At 26.4% G+C, this 22,823-nt stretch overlaps 1 protein-coding gene across 1 annotated transcript in view; it reads right to left on the reverse strand.

The window, feature by feature from the left end:
* LOC127278908 (guanylate cyclase 32E-like) overlaps positions 1–20,008 on the reverse strand; it is a 111,235-nt gene extending 91,227 nt beyond the window's left edge. The window contains exon 1 of the mRNA XM_051300850.1: positions 19,806–20,008. The gene's annotated coding sequence lies outside the window, so the exon portion shown is untranslated. The remainder of the gene's footprint in view (positions 1–19,805) is intronic.
* Between the last annotated feature and the right edge of the window lie 2,815 nt (positions 20,009–22,823).

Raw genomic sequence — 22,823 nt, forward strand, 5'->3', positions numbered from 1 at the left:
GTAGAAACATAAAAATTCCTCTAACGTTTTTTGTCAAATACATACAGCACTATTAAGATAAATAATGGAATTAGAAGGAAATACATTGTACTTGATTATTTTTATTATTGCGGTAGTGGTTGTTGGTACTGTAATTACTATACTAGTTATTTTTTATGACAAACTAAAAACATGGATTTCGTCCAAAAAAGATGACGAACAAACGAACGAACCAACTGCACCAACATCCAAAACTGAAGACAAACAAATCTGAAAGTTCAACAATACACAATATGTAAATAAAACAAAAAAAAAATATTTTTTTTTATTGATTTCAAATCAAGATTATAAAATCATTAAATCTTTTTAAGATCCATTAGAAATATCTTGGACATCACAAACAAATTCAATAAAATACTAGCTGACGACCCCGCCTTCGGCGGGTTTTAACATCTACTGGTGCGTGACAGACAGTATTTTCGTACAAAAAGTATTAGTATTTACTTAGTATTTTCATCAGGATCGTCTGTAAATTGCTCAGAATTTATTTTCGTTGCTTAAAAATTATGTAAATATTTTATTGTTATTTAACCAATGTCAATGAAAACTTATATCTTCCTTAAACTTAAATTATGATTTGAACTTAATTTTACCTAATTAAACTTTTTTTTATTAAATTTAAACATTTCAATGATATTGTTTCCAAAATACACACTACGCAGAGGTAACCAGTCATACATCTCACCCACACAGCACCAAAAACTTATCGAATATTCCATCACAAAATTACATCTACTCAAAAGAATACTATGATTATAATCGATAATATATTAAATTTTCTATGGCTCTTCTATAATATATTCGTCGAATTTTTGCTAGTGTGTGATTACAAATCTGTAATTTATAATTACAGATTTGTTTAAACAAAATAATTAGGGACGCATAAATTTAATTATTACAATTATTTATTATTCGATTTTTTGATTCTCAAATTTTTGAACCAGATACTTTAAATTTGCATTTTTATTATCTTGACGTGAAAATATTAATCAGAGATCCTAAAAATACCCCTGAATTAAGTTTGAAAGCAATTGGTTACAATAATAGTTGTTTCGATTTTTTAACCCCAAAAACATTTTTATATATAGTTCAATTTTACCTTGTAATTTTTATAAAATTTTGCTAAAATGTGAGTAAATAACATTTAATACCCAAGTATAGAAAGTTTAGAAACAATCTATTAAGAACACAGAAAATTAAAAGGCATTAAAATAAGCTGCAACGCTTATTATTTTAATCCAATTTTGCTTATTTTAATCCATTTTGGTATTAAAATAAGCAACATTTGATTAAAATAATAAGCATTGCAGCTTATTTTAATATTTTATAATTTTCTGTGAAATAAATAATTTGAAAATTTTTGAATTTTCGAATTTTTAAAAAAGTAGCATATCTTCCATATAAATTAATATTTTTTAATCGCGTATGGCAAAGACTTTAAGTTAGGCTAATACTTAAGCGACTGCCAAGTTTTATTTCAATCGGTCAAACCGTTCTTACGTGATGCTGGAACAAAATATTGCGGACATAAATACATACACACATATATACATACAGACACAAATTTTTTATGGACATTTTTGGACTCCTTGTTGTTCATAACGACAAACTATGTCAAAAATTTTGGATTCTGAGCAATGTACAGACAAAAGTATGATTTTATTAATATAAATTAAAAAATTTTAATTTATTAATTTAGATTAAAAGATCGTAATTTCACTATTTTTGAAAAAAAATTTAAATTAGAATTATAAAAAATACTTTCATAACTATACGAAAATTTCCAAGTTTGGGGCAATGTACAAACAGAAGTTTGATGTTATTAATTTAGATTTCAAACATGGAAATTTTTTTCATCCTTAGAATGTTTATACCAAAAAAATAGTTTCTTAACTTTAAAGAAATCTGTTTTGTCCTACTGAAAATTCTCATGTAGGATCTTATATAGGATCTCATATAAATTCATATATTAAAATCCACATAAAATCCTATGTGTCATGTAAGAAACTATATTAAATCAGACATCAAATCTTTTTTTAATTCTTGAATAAAAACTTATTACAGAAAATCTGACATGAAATCATATTAAAAATCATCACGTGGGATCATATATATATGATTGATTTGAACATAAGAAATCATATAGGATTTCATGTAGATTCTGAAATATCTATCTAAGATTTCACATAGAATTATATAAAGGAAACAATATAGGTTTTCATCTAGGAATTTTCAGTTTTTTTAAATTAAAAATCAAATAATATTACTGCAGTTCATCTGAAAAGAAAAAAACTTGTGCTTTGCAATACACCTTCTCAGTTAAGAGTCTCAGCTTTTATAGCATTTAAGACTGATCTCAACTGTGAGAAAAAAAAATATCACCATCTGTAGGCGTAAGAGTGGAACTATGATGATCTATATCTATATTGGAATTTCCCATATAATTTCCTACATAATTTCAAAGATTATACACTCAAAAAATTCATGGTAAATTTAACTATAAATTTCAACTATTTCTCCTAGTTCCAGGAGGCGCCTATTAACAAAAAGTAGTTGAGACAACTATGTAAAAACGGTTAAATCAACTTTCAAATTTAGTAAAAAAGAACTATTAAAAGTAATAAAATTATTATTATTAATATTAGTATTGAGATCCATTTTTTCATCCTCTCTCATACTACTTTCGTTTATATATACCTTATAATATTTAATTATTATATACCTAACAGAAAAAAATCGCTAAACGCTGAGGATTGAATGCACGACCCTAACATTTGCAAGCCGACAACTTAACGTACCATATAACAGCGGTTCCACATGTATACGAAATCGCAGAGTTGTTGCGAGCCGCGTAACCCCACTGCGCCATCTACCTAATGATTTCCCCTTCTGACGTCACGGAGGGGAGTGCAATGAGTTATTTCAATAAAAAATATTAGTAATTTTAACTAGGTGAAATTGACTACCAAAATTTAGTACCACCAACTGTCTGAGTTTAGTTTAAATGGTTCTGAATATGGTACTTTTAACTACACATTTTCAGTCATTTTTAACAATGCTATTTTTTGTGTTCAATCGTATTAAAAATATTTTAATTGAAATTTATTTTTATATTTTAAAATTATTACTTTTCTTCGTTGCAATGGAAAATATGTGATACAAATAATCTAATTTATATAAACATTTATTTGAAACAAATTATTATTATTTGAGTTACAAATATATAAAAATAATTTAATATGAGTGTGACGAGATATGAATAAAAAGGAATATATTGAGCAAAAAATTTTAGGTTACATTGCGTTTCATATCGAGTGATACATTATATTTATAATATTATTAAAAATCGAAAAGTTATTCACAACACCTAAGTATTATCATAACTATTACTTTTAAAGTGACAAATAAGGTCTATTTAATTTTATATGCAAAAGTAAGAAAAATTGTATTTGTTTCATTATCAAAGTTGAAAAATTACTGTGTTTTTTAAATTTACTATTATGAGTGCGTTTATTTAATTTAAAAAAAAGGTAAATTTGCACAAAAAAATATAACATCACAATTTTGTGTACTTGAACATTATAGAGTACTGTTGTCGCTTTCAAAAAGGGTCCATTTTCTTACCTAGTTGGAAACTCATACAACAGCAATTGAATCTTGTACTATTACGTTTTTTTCTTTTACTACTACGAAAATTGTAAAGTTACAAGTTCGATTGTATTTCTAAATTTAAAAAGTGTATAAATATCTCACTGAAAATAGTAAAATTACATAAATTCTAAAATGTAATTTTACTATTTCAAAATGTAATTTTTTTTTATTTTTTTACAGTGTATTACGATTTTTCAAGGCTTGTTAATAAGGGAAAAAGTAGAAACATAAAAATTCCTCTATCGTTTTTTGTCAAATACGTACAGCAATATTACAATAAATAATGGAATTAGGAGAAAATTTCTGGTACTTTATTATTTTAGTTATTATAATAGTGGTTGTTGGTACTGTAATTGCTCTACTAGTTATTTTTTATGACAAAATAAAAACATCGATTTCGTCCGATGAAGATGACGAACAAACGAACGAACCAACTGCACCAACATCCAACACTGAAGACAAACAAATCTGAAAGTTCAACAATACACAATATGTAAATAAAACAAAAAAAAATATTTTTTTTATTGATTTCAAATCAAGATTATAAAAACGATTAAATCTTTTTAAGATCCATTAGAAATATCTTGGACATCACAGACAAATTCAATGGATATCTTATGAAATATTTCAAACGCACGGAAATTTTTTATATCTTTAGAATGTTTACAGCGAAAAAAAAGTTTCTTAAACTTAAAGAAATCTTTTTTGAATAATTAAAATTATCTATAAGTACAAATAATTTTAACCACGCTGACCCATGGCAAGAATCGCAAATGGAAATTTACAAAACGCATCAACAACTATATGCTATAATCTATGTATACATCACAAACTTTAATTTGATTACTCAATAGCGTTTACGAAATAAGAGAAATCTTAAAGTTCAAAAATAAAAAATATGTAAATAAAACAAAAGAATTTTTTTTTAAATATTGATCTTAAATTAATGTTGAAATCACTAGTGAATATAAGATTTTTTTGTAGTCATGTGGGGAATAATTCTTTAATAACGTTCTAGTCAGAAATTAAAAGTTCTTGAAACTGCTTGATATTTTGATAAATTGTTGTACAATATGATAATAGTAAATGAAACAGGCAAATTACTGCCTGCCAGTACTGATGTAGTACTGGTTCAACGTTGGCTGTGATTATTGTTGCAATAATTGATTTTTCATTGGTAAATTGATAATTATAGATAATTAATAACGGAAAGGTACAACATATAAGTAAAACTTTAAATGCGTTTTTCTCAAAACTATTTTTTTTGAAATTACCAGAAACACAACTTTCACAAATCTCAACCGATTTGCCTAAAAATTTATTTATAGCTTCTTAATAACATTATTTAAAGAAAGACGTACGGATATTTTTTAAGTTATAAACAATTTAGTGCCTGTGTTTTTTTAGGAAAAAACTCTAGTTTTTTCTTAAAATGTTCACCATTTTCTCAAAAATCCATAAAAAATCCCCTACGTCTTCGTGCAGAAATTTGAGTTAGCTGTGCGTCCCTTTTGCTAGATGGGTTCCGGAGGGGAAACTCTAGGCGGGACCCGGCATTTTTCGTCACGATCGACGCCAGCGAGGAATGTTGGTAGGGATCTAGCAGGGATATCCCTGAGATTTCCCTACCAGAAGTAAAGGGTTCTCGCTAGAACCCTATTAGCTTCCTTTAATCGATTATTATTAAATAAAAATTAATAAATATTTAATAAATCCAAAAAACATATTTATATAAAGATCCAACGTCCTTTCTTCCGTGTGTGTTTTTGAAATTGTAGAGTTAAAAACGCCCGTTATGCTATTTATTATAGCCGTGAAGTTTAATTGAACTTCCTAACCTCCAAACAGTACTAACACAAATTTTAACCAGAATTATAAATAAAAAAGTTAGAAATCATAATATTACCTGAAGAAATTGGAATAATCAAAATTAAAAATTTGCAATAATGATATTAACATAAAAACAAAATTTGAGGTTAGAAAACCAATCAATATATTTTTTACTTTTAATATTCTAAGTACATATTTCATGTTTGTTGCCTTAATATTAAATATTCTTAAATTGATAGTATTATGTTAATATTTACCTTCTGATAGATTTGAGTCATCTAAATTGTCAATATCCATAATTTGCTCTTGAACATATTGCATTCTATTTAATTCAGCGCGTACGGATTTCACCTCACGATATTGTTTGCTAAGCATTCGCGATTGCTTTTTTTTCCTCTCATTATTTTCCATTATTAATTAACAAAAGAACAATAAAATTCAGATTCACACAAAATGACATGTGCCTGTAAACCTGATATTTAAAAAAAATGAAATTTATAAAGTATTTTTTTCTATTTAAAGTGTACCCAATAAAGATATATAAATATATTTCATTTAAACTTTTCTTGAAAAAAATGATTAAAATTAGGCCTTTTTTTGACGTTCTAGAGTGGTTTAACTCATTAATAAGAATAAAGTATAGAAAAATAAATATCGCTCTATATCTTTCTAAAAAATACATAAAATATAAACAATAATGCATATTTATTTTGAAAGTATAATCAGCTTTTTTAATATATTTATCATGTTTCTATTGACTATAATTACTATAATGAACCTGATAATTACAGCTCAAAGAGCAGATATGTAGTACTTCTTCTTTGCAGAAAGAATGAAATATTAAAGGTTGAACATAAAAAGTCAATTAAATAAAGATAAAATGTTAAAGTTAAAAAAATACAGAATAAACAAATTAAAAAATTTTTTTTTCGTAAGTGAATTTAATTTAAAATTATTAAAAATTTATAATTTGTATGCATTATTGTGAGGGATAAATTTTAGTTGTTTTCTCTCAATCACATTTACCCCACTCTATTAGCGTTTATTACCTATAGTCATCCCCACTTCGATGTAGTATAAATTATAAATATATGTTTCATTTCGCGCGCGACCTCATTTCATCTATATCACTTGTCCATTAAGGAAGAAATGTGGTGTGAAGCTGACGCGTGATTAATATGTATAGTAAAAAAACAATTGTATTTACATTATTATGTAACAATATTATTCAGTTCCAAAAATTTTTTTGTGTTCGCTATTAGCTTCATCAAATTTATATATTTAGAGGTTATGTTTCTCGTCTAAAACTAGTAATATGGTAAAAATAATAAATCAATCATTTAAAATAAATATAAATCAGTTCGTCTGTGTATGATTATTTAAATTAAGAAATAAATCTGAATATTTACTGTGAAGATAACAGAATACTGCAAAAAAAAAATTAGAAATTCAATTAGTGACACTGAAGAAAAATATTCGATAAAAAGAAAATTTTACGTATTCAATTGAGAATTAACAAATAACAACATTGAAATATATTGAAAAAAATATAAATAAAACTTAAACAAAAATTATTACATAAAGTTCCACACATATATTGATAAATGAATTGTTTCCCAATGGTGCCTTGTTCTTTTTTTTAAAAAAGAAACTTTGCAAAAGTCATAAAATGTAATTGATAACAAAAATAACACGAAATTCACTTTTGGAATCTTTTTTTTCGACTTATGCTATATATATGAGAGATTCTTTTTCAATCGCCCCAGCCCAAAAAGTCAATGTTCTGGGATTGGCTTCATACTTTGGTAAATTGTTCTCCTATATGATAGTAATAAATCCCTAAAATATAAACTAATTAAAAAAATATTTGTAGAAAGTAGAGGGGGTTGAAGTTTTGACGTTAAGGGTAACATTGTCATTTTCAAATCCGTTTAACTATGACAAAAGTTAATGGATTTTAATTTATCTATAATGAATTTTATTGCATTTTTCACGTACTTTTCAAAAATGTATACGAAATTTAAAAAAAAAAAATTTTAACCCCTTTTTTTTCAAAATCAACCCTTATTTTTCGATTTTCACCCCTTCGGGTATTTTTTTTTTTTTTTTTTTTATTTTCATTGGAAAGCTGAGGTTTTTTCCCATGAGCTATGTAAATATAAAAATGGGACAACAATAATTTTGTGAGTAACAGAATATTAAAGTAGGCGGTGCCGATAAGGGGTGTACCTGGAGATCATCTTTGAGGATTTAGATAGGCACCGCCTAATTTAATATTATGTTTCTCACAAAATTATTGTTGTCCCATTTTCATATTTACATAACTCATGGGAAAAAACCTCAGCTTTCCAATGAAAATAAAAAAAAAACAAAAAAAAATTCCCGAAGGGGTGAAAATCGAAAAATAAGGGTTGATTTTGAAAAAAAAGGGGTCAAAAAATTTTTTTTTTAAATTTTGTATACATTTTTGAAAAGTACGTGAAAAATGCAATAAAATTCATTATAGATAAATTAAAATCCATTAACTTTTGTCATAGTTATACAGATTTGAAAATGACAATGTTACCCTTAACGGCACCCTTATCGGCACCGCCTACTTTAATATTCTGTTTCTCACAAAATTATTGTTGTCCCATTTTCATATTTACATAGATCATCGGAAAAAACCTCAGCTTTCCAATGAAAATAAAAAAAAAAAAAAAAAAAATACCCGAAGGGGTGAAAATCGAAAAATAAGGGTTGATTTTGAAAAAAAAGGGGTTAAAAATTTTTTTTTTTAAATTTCGTATACATTTTTGAAAAGTACGTGAAAAATGCAATAAAATTCATTATAGATAAATTAAAATCCATTAACTTTTGTCATAGTTAAACGGATTTGAAAATGACAATGTTACCCTTAACGTCAAAACTTCAACCCCCTCTACTTTCTACAAATATGTTTTTAATGAGTTTATATTTTAGGGATTTATTACTATCATATAGGACAACAATTTACCAAAGTATGAAGCCAATCCCAGAACATTGACTTTTTGGGCTGGGGCGATTGAAAAAGAATCTCTCATATATATATTATAACGCAGATTTTAATTTATTATGGAATTTATTTTAAATTTAAATTATTTATTATTTTTTTAAAGATAATCCACGTTATCTACACTTTTAATTATTTATTTGCCAAGACGCTAAGTTATTTTATGGAAAATAACTAAACTAAGAACAATTAGTTAAATAACCCGACAAGTGAAATTTGATAATTCTACTTAGGAAAAACTAAAACCAGCTCAGGAATTCCATTGTTACTTTACAGCAAAAATTTATTGATTAATTTATTTATTTTTAAATAATAATGAAATCGATTCAGAAGGAAAATGACTCATAATATATCATTGGGGACTCACCGCCCATTTGACGACGACGATGACGCCTCGTCTCACAATTAGAATTTACTTACATTTTTAATTTAGTTTCACATGAAAAGAATAGAGGAAAACACAATCTATACTGTACTGATACCAGAATGAGAATGAGAGTAAAATGGCTGACAAGTCAAACTCAAAAGCGTCACTAAACAGCGGCCTCTCATCTCAGTGTCATTGAGATCAATTAATATTCAATAATATAATACCCGCTACCGATAATCGATACGCAGTTGTCGGTAACGCAGATCCATGCACTATTCAATGTTAAATCAATTGATGCGAGAAGTCCATAGGAAATTGACCGCCAATAATAATTTGACAGATCGTTAACAAAACAACAATTTCATCTTCCTGGTGTTCTTGAATATTTGGGACTTTCATCCAAATATGTATGTACACCAGGAAACTCTTCCCTTGATGACTTCTAATTTCAATAATAGATAGTGATGTCTTTAACATCTTTGTGACCCGGTGAGAATTCTCAATACATCGCGAGAGTTTTCATAACAGAACGAAAGGACAAATCAGAATCGAATTTATTTATTATAGGTCGACTATTAATATGACGACTTTGTCAAGTTGGTTTGTTAATACGTGAATTTGATTATTTAAAGAAAATAAAGTGACTATCATAAGAAAACAATTTTTATAATTTATAACATTTTACAGCCATTATGGATGAAATTTCCACCCTGATGTCGTTTATTTACAAAATTTATTTTAATTTATTATTTTTAAATCATTTGTACGCGACAAAATGACGTGTTATACAATATATATAAATATAATGAAACACTATAAAATATTTTATAATCTATTTTCGTTTGTATATCTCTTACTCATTTTATTGCAAAATGTCTGTTAAATTGTTTAAAAATGATGTTATCGTACATTTTTTTAAAAGTATCTTTAAAAATTAAGTAGAGTTAATATATATGTATATATATAAGATACATGTGACGTCATATGATACGAACTCGCGATCTTCTTGATTATTTACGTGACGGTTTTTTATGAATTACGACACCTTGTTAAACAATTTCCCTCAAGGGTTTGCGTTTTCAATTTAATTCATGTTCTTCGCACACTTGAAAATACTAATTTTCTAAATTTTAATATGTTTTTAAAAATTTGATTTCAATTAATTTTTTTAGCATAAATTTGAAGACCTAATCTCTTAAATTAAATAAGAATAATAATAATAACTTTTGGTACCGTAAAATGGGGTAAAGTCGGCCGGCGCTTTAAATCATTTTAAAGTTTAACTATTACTTTTTTCCAGAAGAAATCCGAGTTTTATTAAAAATGTAGTTAGAATTAATGTAAATTAATAAATGAAATACATTATTTAAGTGTTTAAAGCGCCCGCCGACTTTACCCGCAAACGCCGACTTTACCCCATTTTACGGTAATAATAATAATAATGATTAAAATAATAATAAAGAAAAAATAATAAAATATTTAAACAGAAGATTGATTAGTTGGTTGGTGGTGATTTGTAAGAAATAACCTGCTTATGCATTTATGCAACTTTTAATCAAATATTTTGTCAAGCTTAAAGTTAAGATTATCTCATTTCCTCAGTTTTAAGCTTTTTCCTTCCTTTCGTCGTTATCGCGATAAAATACAAACGCTGAGGTCCTTCCTGCCAAGCAAAAGTTGGTCACGTAATGCACGCTACAAAAAGGCAAGAGTATACTCTATTTTTTATATATACATAACTCCTTTTATTAGAGTATTTCCTCTAATTTCAAGTCGGGAAAAAATTCTTAACAGATTTGTTTCTATTCATCTTAAAATAATTAAGAATTCTTTTTAAAATTTGTACTATTTAATATTTTGATACTATAACAATGATTTCGATTCAAGGAAATTAAAATACAATTCTTTGTTTTCACAGCTATGCTATTTTCTTTAGAAAAGAAAATATCATTTTTTTACTAAACCTTTATGCAGTTGTAGAATTACTAATTAATTAAATTTAATTAATAAAACCAAATTTAATAGTCTTTAATTAATTAGCAGTTTATTTATTTTCGGCAACTAGAAACTGTTGCGCGCGCGCTGTTTTCACTTAACAAAGCAAGTCAAATGCAAAGCAAAAGCAAGTTGTTGTGGAATCTACTTCAATAGTCGCTTCATGACTCCAGCAGTACTTGACAACATTAGGACATTTCGTGTGATACGAGTATTTACGACGAAAAGTAAACAAAGCAATCTTCCTAAATAAATATCGGCGAAGTTCAAAAAGTAAAGGAATAAGTGAGATTAAATTCAAAAAGTGACAAAATTAATAATAATCGTCAGTAAGTAGCAAATTTTATAATTCGAAAATTTTTGTAAATTCATTCATCTTAATACTAAGGTTTTGTAATTATATCTTGTGTTTTAGCTTTTTTCTGCACTGTTTTGGCGAATGGAAGAACGGTCGACTTTCCTGATGCAAGAAACACTATCTACGGACACTCTAATAAGTTTACTTCTTCAATTTTTAAAAAAAATTGCATTACAGTATACATTTTTGATTAAAAGTCATTAAAATGCGCTTTTTAATGTCTAACAAAAAAGCCTACAAAAGGTAACAAATGTTTTCCGTAAAATCTGTCAAAACTAGCTTCTACAGCAAATTTGACATTTTTAATTCACCTCTAAACATAATTTTGATAAAAATTTTTATAGTATAAAATAATTAATTTTTAAAAAATATCATTAAAAAATTACAATTTAAAAAAAAATAATTGTTTTGTAAAAAAGTCCTAATTTTTTATTTCAGAAGCAAAGTTTATAAAAAATACATATTTAGATCATAAAAAATATGTATAATATTAAAGTATAAAATATAAATTATTTAAACAATATAAAAAAGAATTATGCTTAAATATTGAGTAGTTGGAATTAAAGGGAATAGGATTTCGAGTATTTTTATTTGCTACTTTTATCGTCAAAAATAGGTTTATTGAAATTATTACAACAATGCTTCAAGAAACGGTTCTTTTTTTCTTGTTTCTTATTGATAAAAAACATAATTATTTTTATTAATAAAGAAAAAATATATTAAATTTGAAAAAATTCATGCTTCAATAAAGTAAATGTAGATATGTTTTTTATTTTTTTAAGGAAAGTCAGGTTGAGTTCGGTCAAAATCTTGATACCAAAAGACACTATGTACTTGAGAGATTCTTTTTCAATCGCCCCAGCCCAAAAAGTCAATGTTCTGGGATTGGCTTCATACTTTGGTAAATTGTTGTCCTATATGATAGTAATAAATCCCTAAAATATAAACTCATTAAAAAAATATTTGTAGAAAGTAGAGGGGGTTGAAGTTTTGACGTTAAGGGTAACATTGTCATTTTCAAATCCGTATAACTATGACAAAAGTTAATGGATTTTAATTTATCTATAATGAATTTTATTGCATTTTTCACGTACTTTTCAAAAATGTATACAAAATTTTAAAAAAAAATTTTTGACCCCTTTTTTTTCAAAATCAACCCTTATTTTTCGATTTTCACCCCTTCGGGAATTTTTTTTTGTTTTTTTTTTATTTTCATTGGAAAGATGAGGTTTTTTCCCATGAGCTATGTAAATATGAAAATGGGACAACAATAATTTTGTGAGAAACATAATTTTAAATTAGGCGGTGCCTATCTAAATCCTCAAAGATGATCTCCAGGTACACCCCTTATCGGCACCGCCTACTTTAATATTCTGTTACTCACAAAATTATTGTTGTCCCATTTTCATATTTACATAGCTCATCGGAAAAAACCTCAGCTTTCCAATGAAAATAAAAAAAAAAAAAAAAAAAAATACCCGAAGGGGTGAAAATCGAAAAATAAGGGTTGTTTTTGAAAAAAAAGGGGTTAAAAAATTTTTTTTTTAAATTTCGTATACATTTTTGAAAAGTACGTGAAAAATGCAATAAAATTCATTATAGATAAATTAAAATCCATTAACTTTTGTCATAGTTAAACGGATTTGAAAATGACAATGTTACCCTTAAGGCCAGGTCCATGTGAGGCAGCACCATCTATATTGATACTAAAATTTTGGAAAATTTTCAACAGCCTTTTCTTGAAAACAAGATGGTAAAATGCTTTTTCCTTTATGGGTAATTGATTATTGGCAAGATATACACCAGCTAAAACTTTTTTTGAGTTAAAATAATAAAAAAAATTTCATGTCAATAAATTAAATATGAGCACTTTTTTCAGAAAAACTGTAACAGTACTTTCTCAGAAATTACAATCAAAAATGCAATTTCCATTTGGAAAATTAATAAACGCTAAAAAATACACGACCTAAGATTTACCAATCACGAAAATAACAAAAAAAAAGATTTTCCACTTCCCTCGTAAAAAAAAAAAAAAAAGCCCTTTGGTAGATTATGTATTTCAGGTGGTTAGCAACAGCGCCAATCTCCTCCTTTCGGCAAAACTGCGAAACGTCTGGTGACATATATAACCTGCCAAACGGCTGTCATAATGAGTAAAATATGTTATGTTAAAATACTTTTTTTTTGTTATTTTCGTGATTGGTAAATCTTAGATCGTGTATCTTTTAGCGTTTATTAATTTTCCAAATGGAAATTGCATTTTTGATTGTAATTTCTGAGAAAGTACTGTTACAGTTTTTCTGAAAAAAGTGCTCATATTTAATTTATTGACATGAAATTTTTTTTATTATTTTAACTCAAAAAAAGTTTTAGCTGGTGTATATCTTGCCAATAATCAATTATCCATAAAGGAAAAAGCCTTCTTGTTTTCAAGAAAAGGCTGTTGAAAATTTTCCAAAATATTAGTTTCAATGTAGATGGAGCTGCCTCACTTGGACCTGGCCTTAACGTCAAAACTTCAACCCCCTCTACTTTCTACAAATATTTTTTTAATGAGTTTATATTTTAGGGATTTATTACTATCATATAGGACAACAATTTACCAAAGTATGAAGCCAATCCCAGAACATTGACTTTTTGGGCTGGGGCGATTGAAAAAGAATCTCTCACTTGTGGATTCAGGATTTGTCGGGAATTGATGTAGTTAGTCCTTTTTATTAAAATTAGCGCCTAATTAACTCAAAAATTAATGAAGATTAATAATTCTAATTAGCACAGAAAAATGCATCTTTTTTTACGAATCCCACGGTATAAAAAACTTATTTTCCATAAATGTAGATAGTGCCTTTTTATATCAGGACGGCAGTATTCTAAATCTAAAATAATTATTAAATATTAAAAATTATTAATATTAAAAATATTATTTATCAAATAATAAAACTTGATAGAATTATTAATTGTTAGTCTTTAATTATGTTATCAGTCTAAATAAGAAATTAATCATTTTATATTTGTATGATTCTTCTAAATATTACAATTATGTAGAGCATATAATAATAATAATAATAATAATAATTGAACAGCAAGTTTAAGTAATTGTGAGAGTCATTTGGCTTTATTTAAAAATGCACTATATATATATTATACGTTTATAAAAGACTCGTCGCTTTACTCTAATTAAATCGCTCCTTACGCTCAACATATCGCCCAGTTGCAAAGGAATGTGCACGTTTTACTTTGCGAATTTCAAAGCGCACATTGGCAATTCTATCCACGAGATTCCCGTTCATCGCGAAAACCCCCAACATAAGGCGGCTATTGCAAAAAAAAGTTTCTTTATAGTGCTTCAAGAAACTTTTATTTGGCGACGATTCTTCTTTTGAAATCCAATTTTTCTTAATTTAAAAGTTACTCGAGCGACGTGTCCATATAAAAATAAAGACATGAACAGATTTTTTTTTTCTATACAAAATTGAATTTAAAAAAAATCTAATTTACAAAATTATCAAAATTGTAATATAATTTTTTTTTCCAATTGACAATTCAATTGAATTTTATATTTATTTTATTCTTAACTACAATTTTGAAATATTGTTCGAAAAAGTAAAAATTTTTTTTTGTTTTGGTTAACATTCTGATTCTTTTTTTGTAAAGCATAAAATAGAAGAAAATTTTATTTTTATTATTCTACATTTTTATTTTAATAATTCTACGGTTACCTCGGTTTTCTTGGATTGTTTCCAAAATGTGTATTTAATTACATAGTCACAAAAAAAAATATTTTTTTTCTAGCCTACGTGTCAGACTATGTTTATCATATGGATGATATACCAGAAAGTGGTCATTTTAGAGAAATTTTTTTTTGTAATTAGAAATTTGATTTCTTTTATCAATTTCTATTAAGAGCATTTGAACCTTCGTGACGTCACAAATCATGGCGCATGACACGCAAACTTCTCAGGTATGTGACAAGCACAATTTTGAATATTTTTTAAAAAAACCTTTTGGAAAATGTTCAGAATAACATAGACTCTGTCTGTTATGTGCGGAAAATTCAAAATTTTGCGTTTAAAACGTTTTTTAAACAAGGTTAAGGTCACAAATCATGGCGCATGACACGCAAACTTCTCAGGTATGTGAAAAACACAATTTTGAATATTTTTTAAAAAAACCTTTTGGAAAATGTTCAGAGAAACATAGACTATGTCTGTTATGTGCGAAAAATTCAAAATTTTGCGTATAAAACGTTTTTTAAACAATGTTTAAGTTGGTTGTCACAAGTAAGGAAAAATACACGAATTGCTTATATGTAGGCCATTTTTGGAAAGACCAGGATAAAAATTGGAAAATTCTTATGTAATTTATCAAATATTTAAATTAATTTTATTATAAATAATAATTAAAATTGTTTATTACTAATTAAACAATAAATTGTTGTTGTTTATTTACTTTTTTCAAAAAAAAAAACATACAAAAATGCAGTTTTTTCATAATTTCGCTATTTGCAAATTTCAAAGTTGTGAAAAATACTTGTTTAAAAATTGAATTATTCTTCAATTTTTTAAATAAATAATTATTTAATACTTCTTATGTTTTTTTCAAAAAAAACCCTGCAAAAAACAGTTTTTTCTTAACTTTGAAATTTACCAATTTAAAAATTGTGAAACGTAATATTTAAAAATTGAATTAGTTTTCAATTTTTTAAATCGCAATAATTATTCTTTTTTATTAAAAAAACACATATAAATTGCATTTTTCATAAAGCACTTTTAAAAAAGCAGTTTTTGGAGAATTTTTCAAATCACTTATCTCAATGTTGTAAAAAATAATGGCTAAAAAGCAGATTATTCTTCAATTTTTTAAATAAATAATTATTGTTCTTCATATAATTTTTTCAAAAAGTACATATAAAAAAGCAATTTTTTGACAATTTTTTAAATTGCTATTCTCAATATTGTAAAAAAAAGAGATTAAATTTTAAATTGTATTTCAATTTTTCAAATAATGAATTATTGTTTTTTATCTTTTTTTCAAAGGAGGACATATAAAATAGCATGTTTTTTAGAATTTTTAAAATTACTCATCTCAATGTTGTAAAAATGGTTGAAAATTCAATCATTTTTCAATTTTTTAAATAAAAAACAATAATTATTTAGTTGAAAAATTGAAAAATAAATTGGTTTTTTGGCCTTTATTTTTTACAAAATTGAGATGAATAATTTAGAAAGCTGTCAAAAAAATGCTTTTTTGTATGTTTTTTTTTGAAAAAAGTAAATAAACAACAACAATTTATTGTTTAATTAGTAATAAACAATTTTAATTATTATTTATAATAAAATTCATTTAAATATTTGATAAATTACATAAGAATTTTCTAATTTTTATCCTGGTCTTTCCAAAAATGGCCTACATATAAGCAATTCGTGTATTTTTCCTTACTTGTGACAACCAACTTAAACATTGTTTAAAAAACGTTTTAAACGCAAAATTTTGAATTTTTCGCACATAACAGACATAGTCTATGTTTCTCTGAACATTTTCCAAAAGGTTTTTTTAAAAAATATTCAAAATTGTGTTTTTCACATACCTGAGAAGTTTGCGTGTCATGCGCCATGATTTGTGACCTTAACATTGTTTAAAAAAAGTTTTAAACGCAAAATTTTGAATTTTCCGCACATAACAGACAGAGTCTATGTTATTCTGAACATTTTCCAAAAGGTTTTTTTAAAAAATATTCAAAATTGTGCTTTTCACATACCTGAGAAGTTTGCGTGTCATGCGCCATGATTTGTGACGTCACGAAGGTTCAAATGCTCTTAATTGGCTTCAAATAAATACTTTAAGTGATCATGCCAAAAAAATTATTTTATAGGAAAACTTTTACTGATAAAGTATTTTCAGCCGGCAAAGTAAAACGGGAAACTAACCTCAATTAGATATTCAGAGGCATATATCCACAGGGTACTAAAATAATTATGTATCTCCTTCTAATATGTATTATATTTTACATTATTTGCATTATTTTTATCGTATTTTTGAATTATATATAAATAATTACATAAAGTGTAAAAAATATCACGTTTATTATTTATTTTAAAGAAATTTAAAGGCACGAAAGACACACACTATTTTTTTGCTTCGCACCTGCTTTGTAAAATGTCTGCTGGTGGCAATTATAGGTTATGGAGACGCTTGCTTTTCACTGAACGGTGAATACGTCGAACAGACAAAATGTCGAAAAGCCAATACGTCGAACTGACAAAATGCCGAAAGGCCAATACATCGAACAGACAAAATGTCGAAAAGCTATAACCTCGAAAAGCCAAGACGTCGAACAGCCATAACCTCGAAAAGCCATAACCTCGAAAAGCCAATACGTCGAACAGTCAATACATCGAACGGAAAAAATATCGATAAGCTAAAATATCGAAAAGCCAAAACATCGAACAGCCAATACGTCTAACGGACAAAATGTCGAAAAATTTTATTGACTCAAGTATAATTATAGTTAAGTCAATAGAATTTTTCGACATTTTGTCCGTTCGACTTATTGGCTGTTCGATGTTTTGGCTTTTCGATATTTTGGCTTATCGATATTTTTTCCGTTCGATGTATTGACTGTTCGACGTATTGGCTTTTCGAGGTTATGGCTTTTCGACATTTTGTCTGTTCGATGTATTGGCTTTCCGACATTTTGTCAGTTCTACGTATTGACCGTTCGGTGAAAAGCAAGTGTCTCTAGGTTATGACATACGAAAATTTTACAAAATCTCTTGCTACGTAAGTTAGAAATAAAAAAAAATACTTGTCAGTAAGTTTTGTCCTGCTTATCTTTAAGTTTTTATGGATTTTAGACAGCTGCTCGTATGTTAAAATACTAAAATTGTCACGTGTGCTATGGCATCCGGTTTTCTTTAATTTCCTGATAAGTTGATGATAAAAAGTAGTGCTCTCTTCATAGTTTTTTAATAACAGTTCATCTAATGCCGTGACCGCATACACACAAAAAAACTGAACTAAGAATGAGCCGTGTAGGCGACTCATTTTGATATGCAACAAAAATAAACCAGGTTGGCGGCGCCACTGTCTATGTCGTTTAGCATTGGCATTACTCCATTGTGTCAAATTTTTGACATAACCTCAAAAAAATTTCACAGCTAAAAAAAAATTACCACCTAAGAGTCAGACTATGTTTATTACGATTTTTTTAGTGTACCTCAAAAAGCTTATAATGGGGTGAAATGAATCTGGAATTTGATTTTAGCGATTCCAAAAACATATCTAGTAAACATGGTTTCATTTCCATGTAAGAACATTTTTTTATGTTATTGTTTGTAAATATTTGTTATTATTTTATTTATGTTATTATTTGAACAATTACTTAAAAAAAAATTTTAATTTTATTTTCACAAATTTATTATCATTGTAACGATGAAAATAAAAGTAATAAAATTAAATTAGTAAATATTAAGAAAAATTACAATAAAGATAATATGATGAGAGCAATCATGAATATATGTAAAGTAGAAGAAAAATATAATTTTCCTGCTTTGGACTTTCGATTGAGATAAAGTTACTTTTCAATGGTTCATTTGATATTTTTGATTTATTATTATTAATGAAAAGTGACGATAATAAAGGCAAAGATTAAATTTAAAAAAAAAAAATATTTTAAGTCTTTTTCGCTCTCTATTATTATCATTCCTCTTTTGAAATTTTCCATTTTCATCACTGCTCTATTTTATTAAAAAATTTCTTTTCATTTTTGTGATCTAATATTCTGAGAAATTTTTTATTAAATAAATAGAATTTATTAATAATTTATAATAATAATATGAAAAATAATTATGATATTAAAAAATAATTTTAATTTTTCATTAAAAAAATAAATAAATATTTGCTTAAATAATTAAGCATTTTTTATATCTGAAGTATGTATTTTTAATTTTAAGAATAAGCTTTACTTTGTACAGTCAACTCTCGATAAGTCATAGTCGAAGGGAGATCAAAGAAAACTTTGAGTTATCAAATATTGATGATTTTATACTATAGTATAAAAAAAAGTAACTCTAAAATGCGTTATAAACAACATTTTAAATTTAAGTGTTAAAATAAATTTTCATTATTAAACATTTTTAGAGAAATAAACAGTCAAAGTTATTTGATTTTTTTCTTTTCAATGATTCTCTGTTTATAAAATTATCAATTGCATGCAAAGCAGAAAAGATGTCATCGGGAACATTGGCTTGTTCTTGCGAGAGTGAAATATATATAAAGTTTTTTTGAATTAAATAAAAATAAATATATTTTGTCACAAGAGCTATTTTTTTATAAAATAAAGATTTTATTATTTTTTATTTATTTTGTAAAATGAAAAATTTCATTTGAAACTTTTCTGTTTTTATGTGGAGAGGCATAAAAAAAATTTTTATTGTAGTATTAAAAGAATTAAAAAAAAAAATTAAACAAAAAAAGTACATGTATAATTATAAAGATTAATAATCGATAATAGTGAATAAAAATGTTCATACCTCGCGGAAGACTTTTGATAAAGAATTGAATTAATTGGTCCTGTTTATGAGAAATTCAATTTTTTCTTTTTTTATTTCAAATGTCACTTGTCAAAAAAATTATTTGTCGCGTGCGCTTCAATAAAATTAACGTCTAATATCCGCGCGAGTAACTTGGAAATTCTACAACAGAGATCGAAGGCGTGCGCGGCCAGACTGACAACGCTTTCATTTTGATTCTCAAACGGAGAACGTGAACCGCTTCTGGATATATAATCATAGCAAAGGCGCATGATCGGTTTTTTGTCATTTTTGTTTATTTATTTTTTGAAGTTCTTTGACCTCAATTTTATTGTCAACTAAAGGTATTTTATATTCCAAAATACCATAACTATCAATTTCCGCGCTTTCTGAAATAATAGTTTTTAACTCCGAAAATATTGTGCTGCTGTGTGTACTTATATATATATATACACTCGTACTGATTTATATCCCAAAACATTCCTTAAATTCTCACCCAAATGCCTCGTGAAATTATGTCGACGATAATTCAACAGTTTCGTCTGAATATATAAATTTTCACACAACGTGACGAGAAAACCGTAAAAAATTATTCTTTATAGACGTTACACAATAGAAGTAAAAAATACTCTTCATTTGAGAGAAATAATTTTTTAAAGAAGAAAGTTCTCTAAAATTGATTGTGCGCTTTATACCTTTTAATAATAAAATATATTGTAAAGAAAAAGTATGGAATTAAAATGAAATGAATCCTCTCAAATTAAGAGTACTTTTTTTTTAAATAAAGAACGATACTTTATAAAAGTTCTAAAATAATTATTCTTTTTTTAATTAAAAAAAAATTATTAAAAGAAAGTAGAGGAAATTAAAATTTTATTTAGTATGCAAGAAAAAGTAGGTAATTTGTCTAGATTAAAATCTTATTGATGAAATATTTAGAAGGCGATAACCTATGTATTATGTCTCCCGCATTTATGCTTTATATATATATATATATATATATGTAGTACACATTTCTTTTCGCCAATGAGACGATTGAATATTGCGTAAGTCTGCATAATCGCACGTGACTGGCTTTGGAGAAAGGAACATACGATGCGAAAAGAGATAAATGGAAAAGAAAGGAATAGTCAAAAAAGATTACAGATTTGTCATTCTATACATATCGTATACACAAATAGAAATTGAATTTTTAAAAATTTCTTTCGTAAATGGATGATTTTCTGCGTAGCATACATTTTAGTTATTGCTGTTATTCATTTTTTTACAATTTAACAAAAATTAAATTATAATCTTCAAAGTTAGTGCTGTATTTTTTTTTCACCACTTCCCTCACAATAACAATTTGCTGAAGGTCAATTCTTTTTATGAAAAAAAAACAATAAAGTTTAATCCTTCCAACACTGCAAAAAGAAGTATCTTATTATAAGATATACATTGGAAGCAAGTTACCAAAAGTATCTTCCTATCCATCTAATATCTTAAGAAACTAATGCATTTTAAGTTATAAAAAACATCTTAAAAAGGCGACCAAAACATCTTAAAATAAGATACTTCTTTTTGCAGTGAAGATTGTGTCTTTTCTGTATAGTGTGCAGCAAAGTAATAAAAAGTGTACAGAAAAGTAGATGCGCATGTGCAATAGGCTGCTTGGTTATACTAAGCAGAAATCAGTCACTTTGTGCTGCACTCATATTAAAGTAAAGAATCGTTTTGCTTCCAGATGTTATACAAAATAAGTTTTTTGTAGACCACTATAATCAGGGCAAAAAAAATTTGTTTTTTTTTATTTATTTGTAAACTTTGAAATGATTCCTTTTTCAACCTTTATTTCTTACCAGCAATAGTTTTCGGCTTTTCAGCCTCAATCCTCTCTCTCGCTGCCTTTTCTGCATCTTCCTTTTCCTTTTTAATTCTTTGTTCTTTTTCCTCTTTCGTTTCTATTCCCATAATTTTAAGTAGAAAAGAAGGAAGATAATTTTGAGAGAAAGTTATTATTCTATTATATAATAGAAATGTTACGAGTGCCGAAACACCATTTGATATTACCAAGATCAAGACAAAAATTATAAAAATATTCATTATTTATCTTTTTATATAATATATAAATATTAAGAAAATGTTTACGTTTACTCTTATTAATACTATAATTCTTTACATGATAGAAGGAAGAAATTTTATATCACAACCAATATCATATTAGAAATACACAATTTCGGACCTATTCAACGAAAATGTGTTTCTGAAATAAATTTTGACGCTGAATTCGAATCCGCAGTCCGTTAGAAATAAAAAATGTTAAAACTGGAATTAAATTTTATTCTCTATTCCGATTTTGACTTTATGGAAAAATTAGTTTTTAGTCTGTTTTCACTTTATATGGAATAACCTACATCAACTTTTATTTTGAATGATTCATTAATAGGAAATTTAGATTATAATTTTAATTAAATTAAAAATCACTTCTAAACAAATTTAATATTTTTGCTGGGCGCCATGTTGTCGTTTAACAACAACATGAAGTCATAATATGTGACCATATGTGACTCCAAAATTTTATGCTAGCTCAATTTAGTAAGAAAAAAGCGGAGAGGTGAGGGTCAGGAAAATCACTAAAATCAGTTTAAAATTTTATTCATTTAATTAATTTATTATAACTCGTGTCAAATTTTTGGAATCGTAATCGCTTATCAGCTACCTCTCTTTACGGTGAGTCTCATATCAATTAAAATCAATAATTTCATTAAAATTACATGAATAAATTATTTGATTGTCGGTAACAGTATAGTTATAGAACTTATAAATCAAATGAATTTGTTGTCGATGATCTGACAAATTAGTGGTTTTGACCGCAAGTTTATAAAAAAATTAAATAAAATCAAATAAAAAGAATTGGATAAGCTGGAGTGGGATTACGAATAGCAACAGCGCTACGAAGATTTCGCTACGTAGCGATTTAAAGCTACATTCACTTAAAAAAAAATTTTAGTTACTGGGTGACTCAAAAAAATTGTATCA

Source organism: Leptopilina boulardi, unplaced genomic scaffold (assembly GCF_019393585.1).
Source record: "Leptopilina boulardi isolate dan_hultmark-lab unplaced genomic scaffold, ZJU_Lbou_2.1 LbouV2_213, whole genome shotgun sequence".
Lineage (NCBI taxonomy): Eukaryota > Metazoa > Arthropoda > Insecta > Hymenoptera > Figitidae > Leptopilina > Leptopilina boulardi.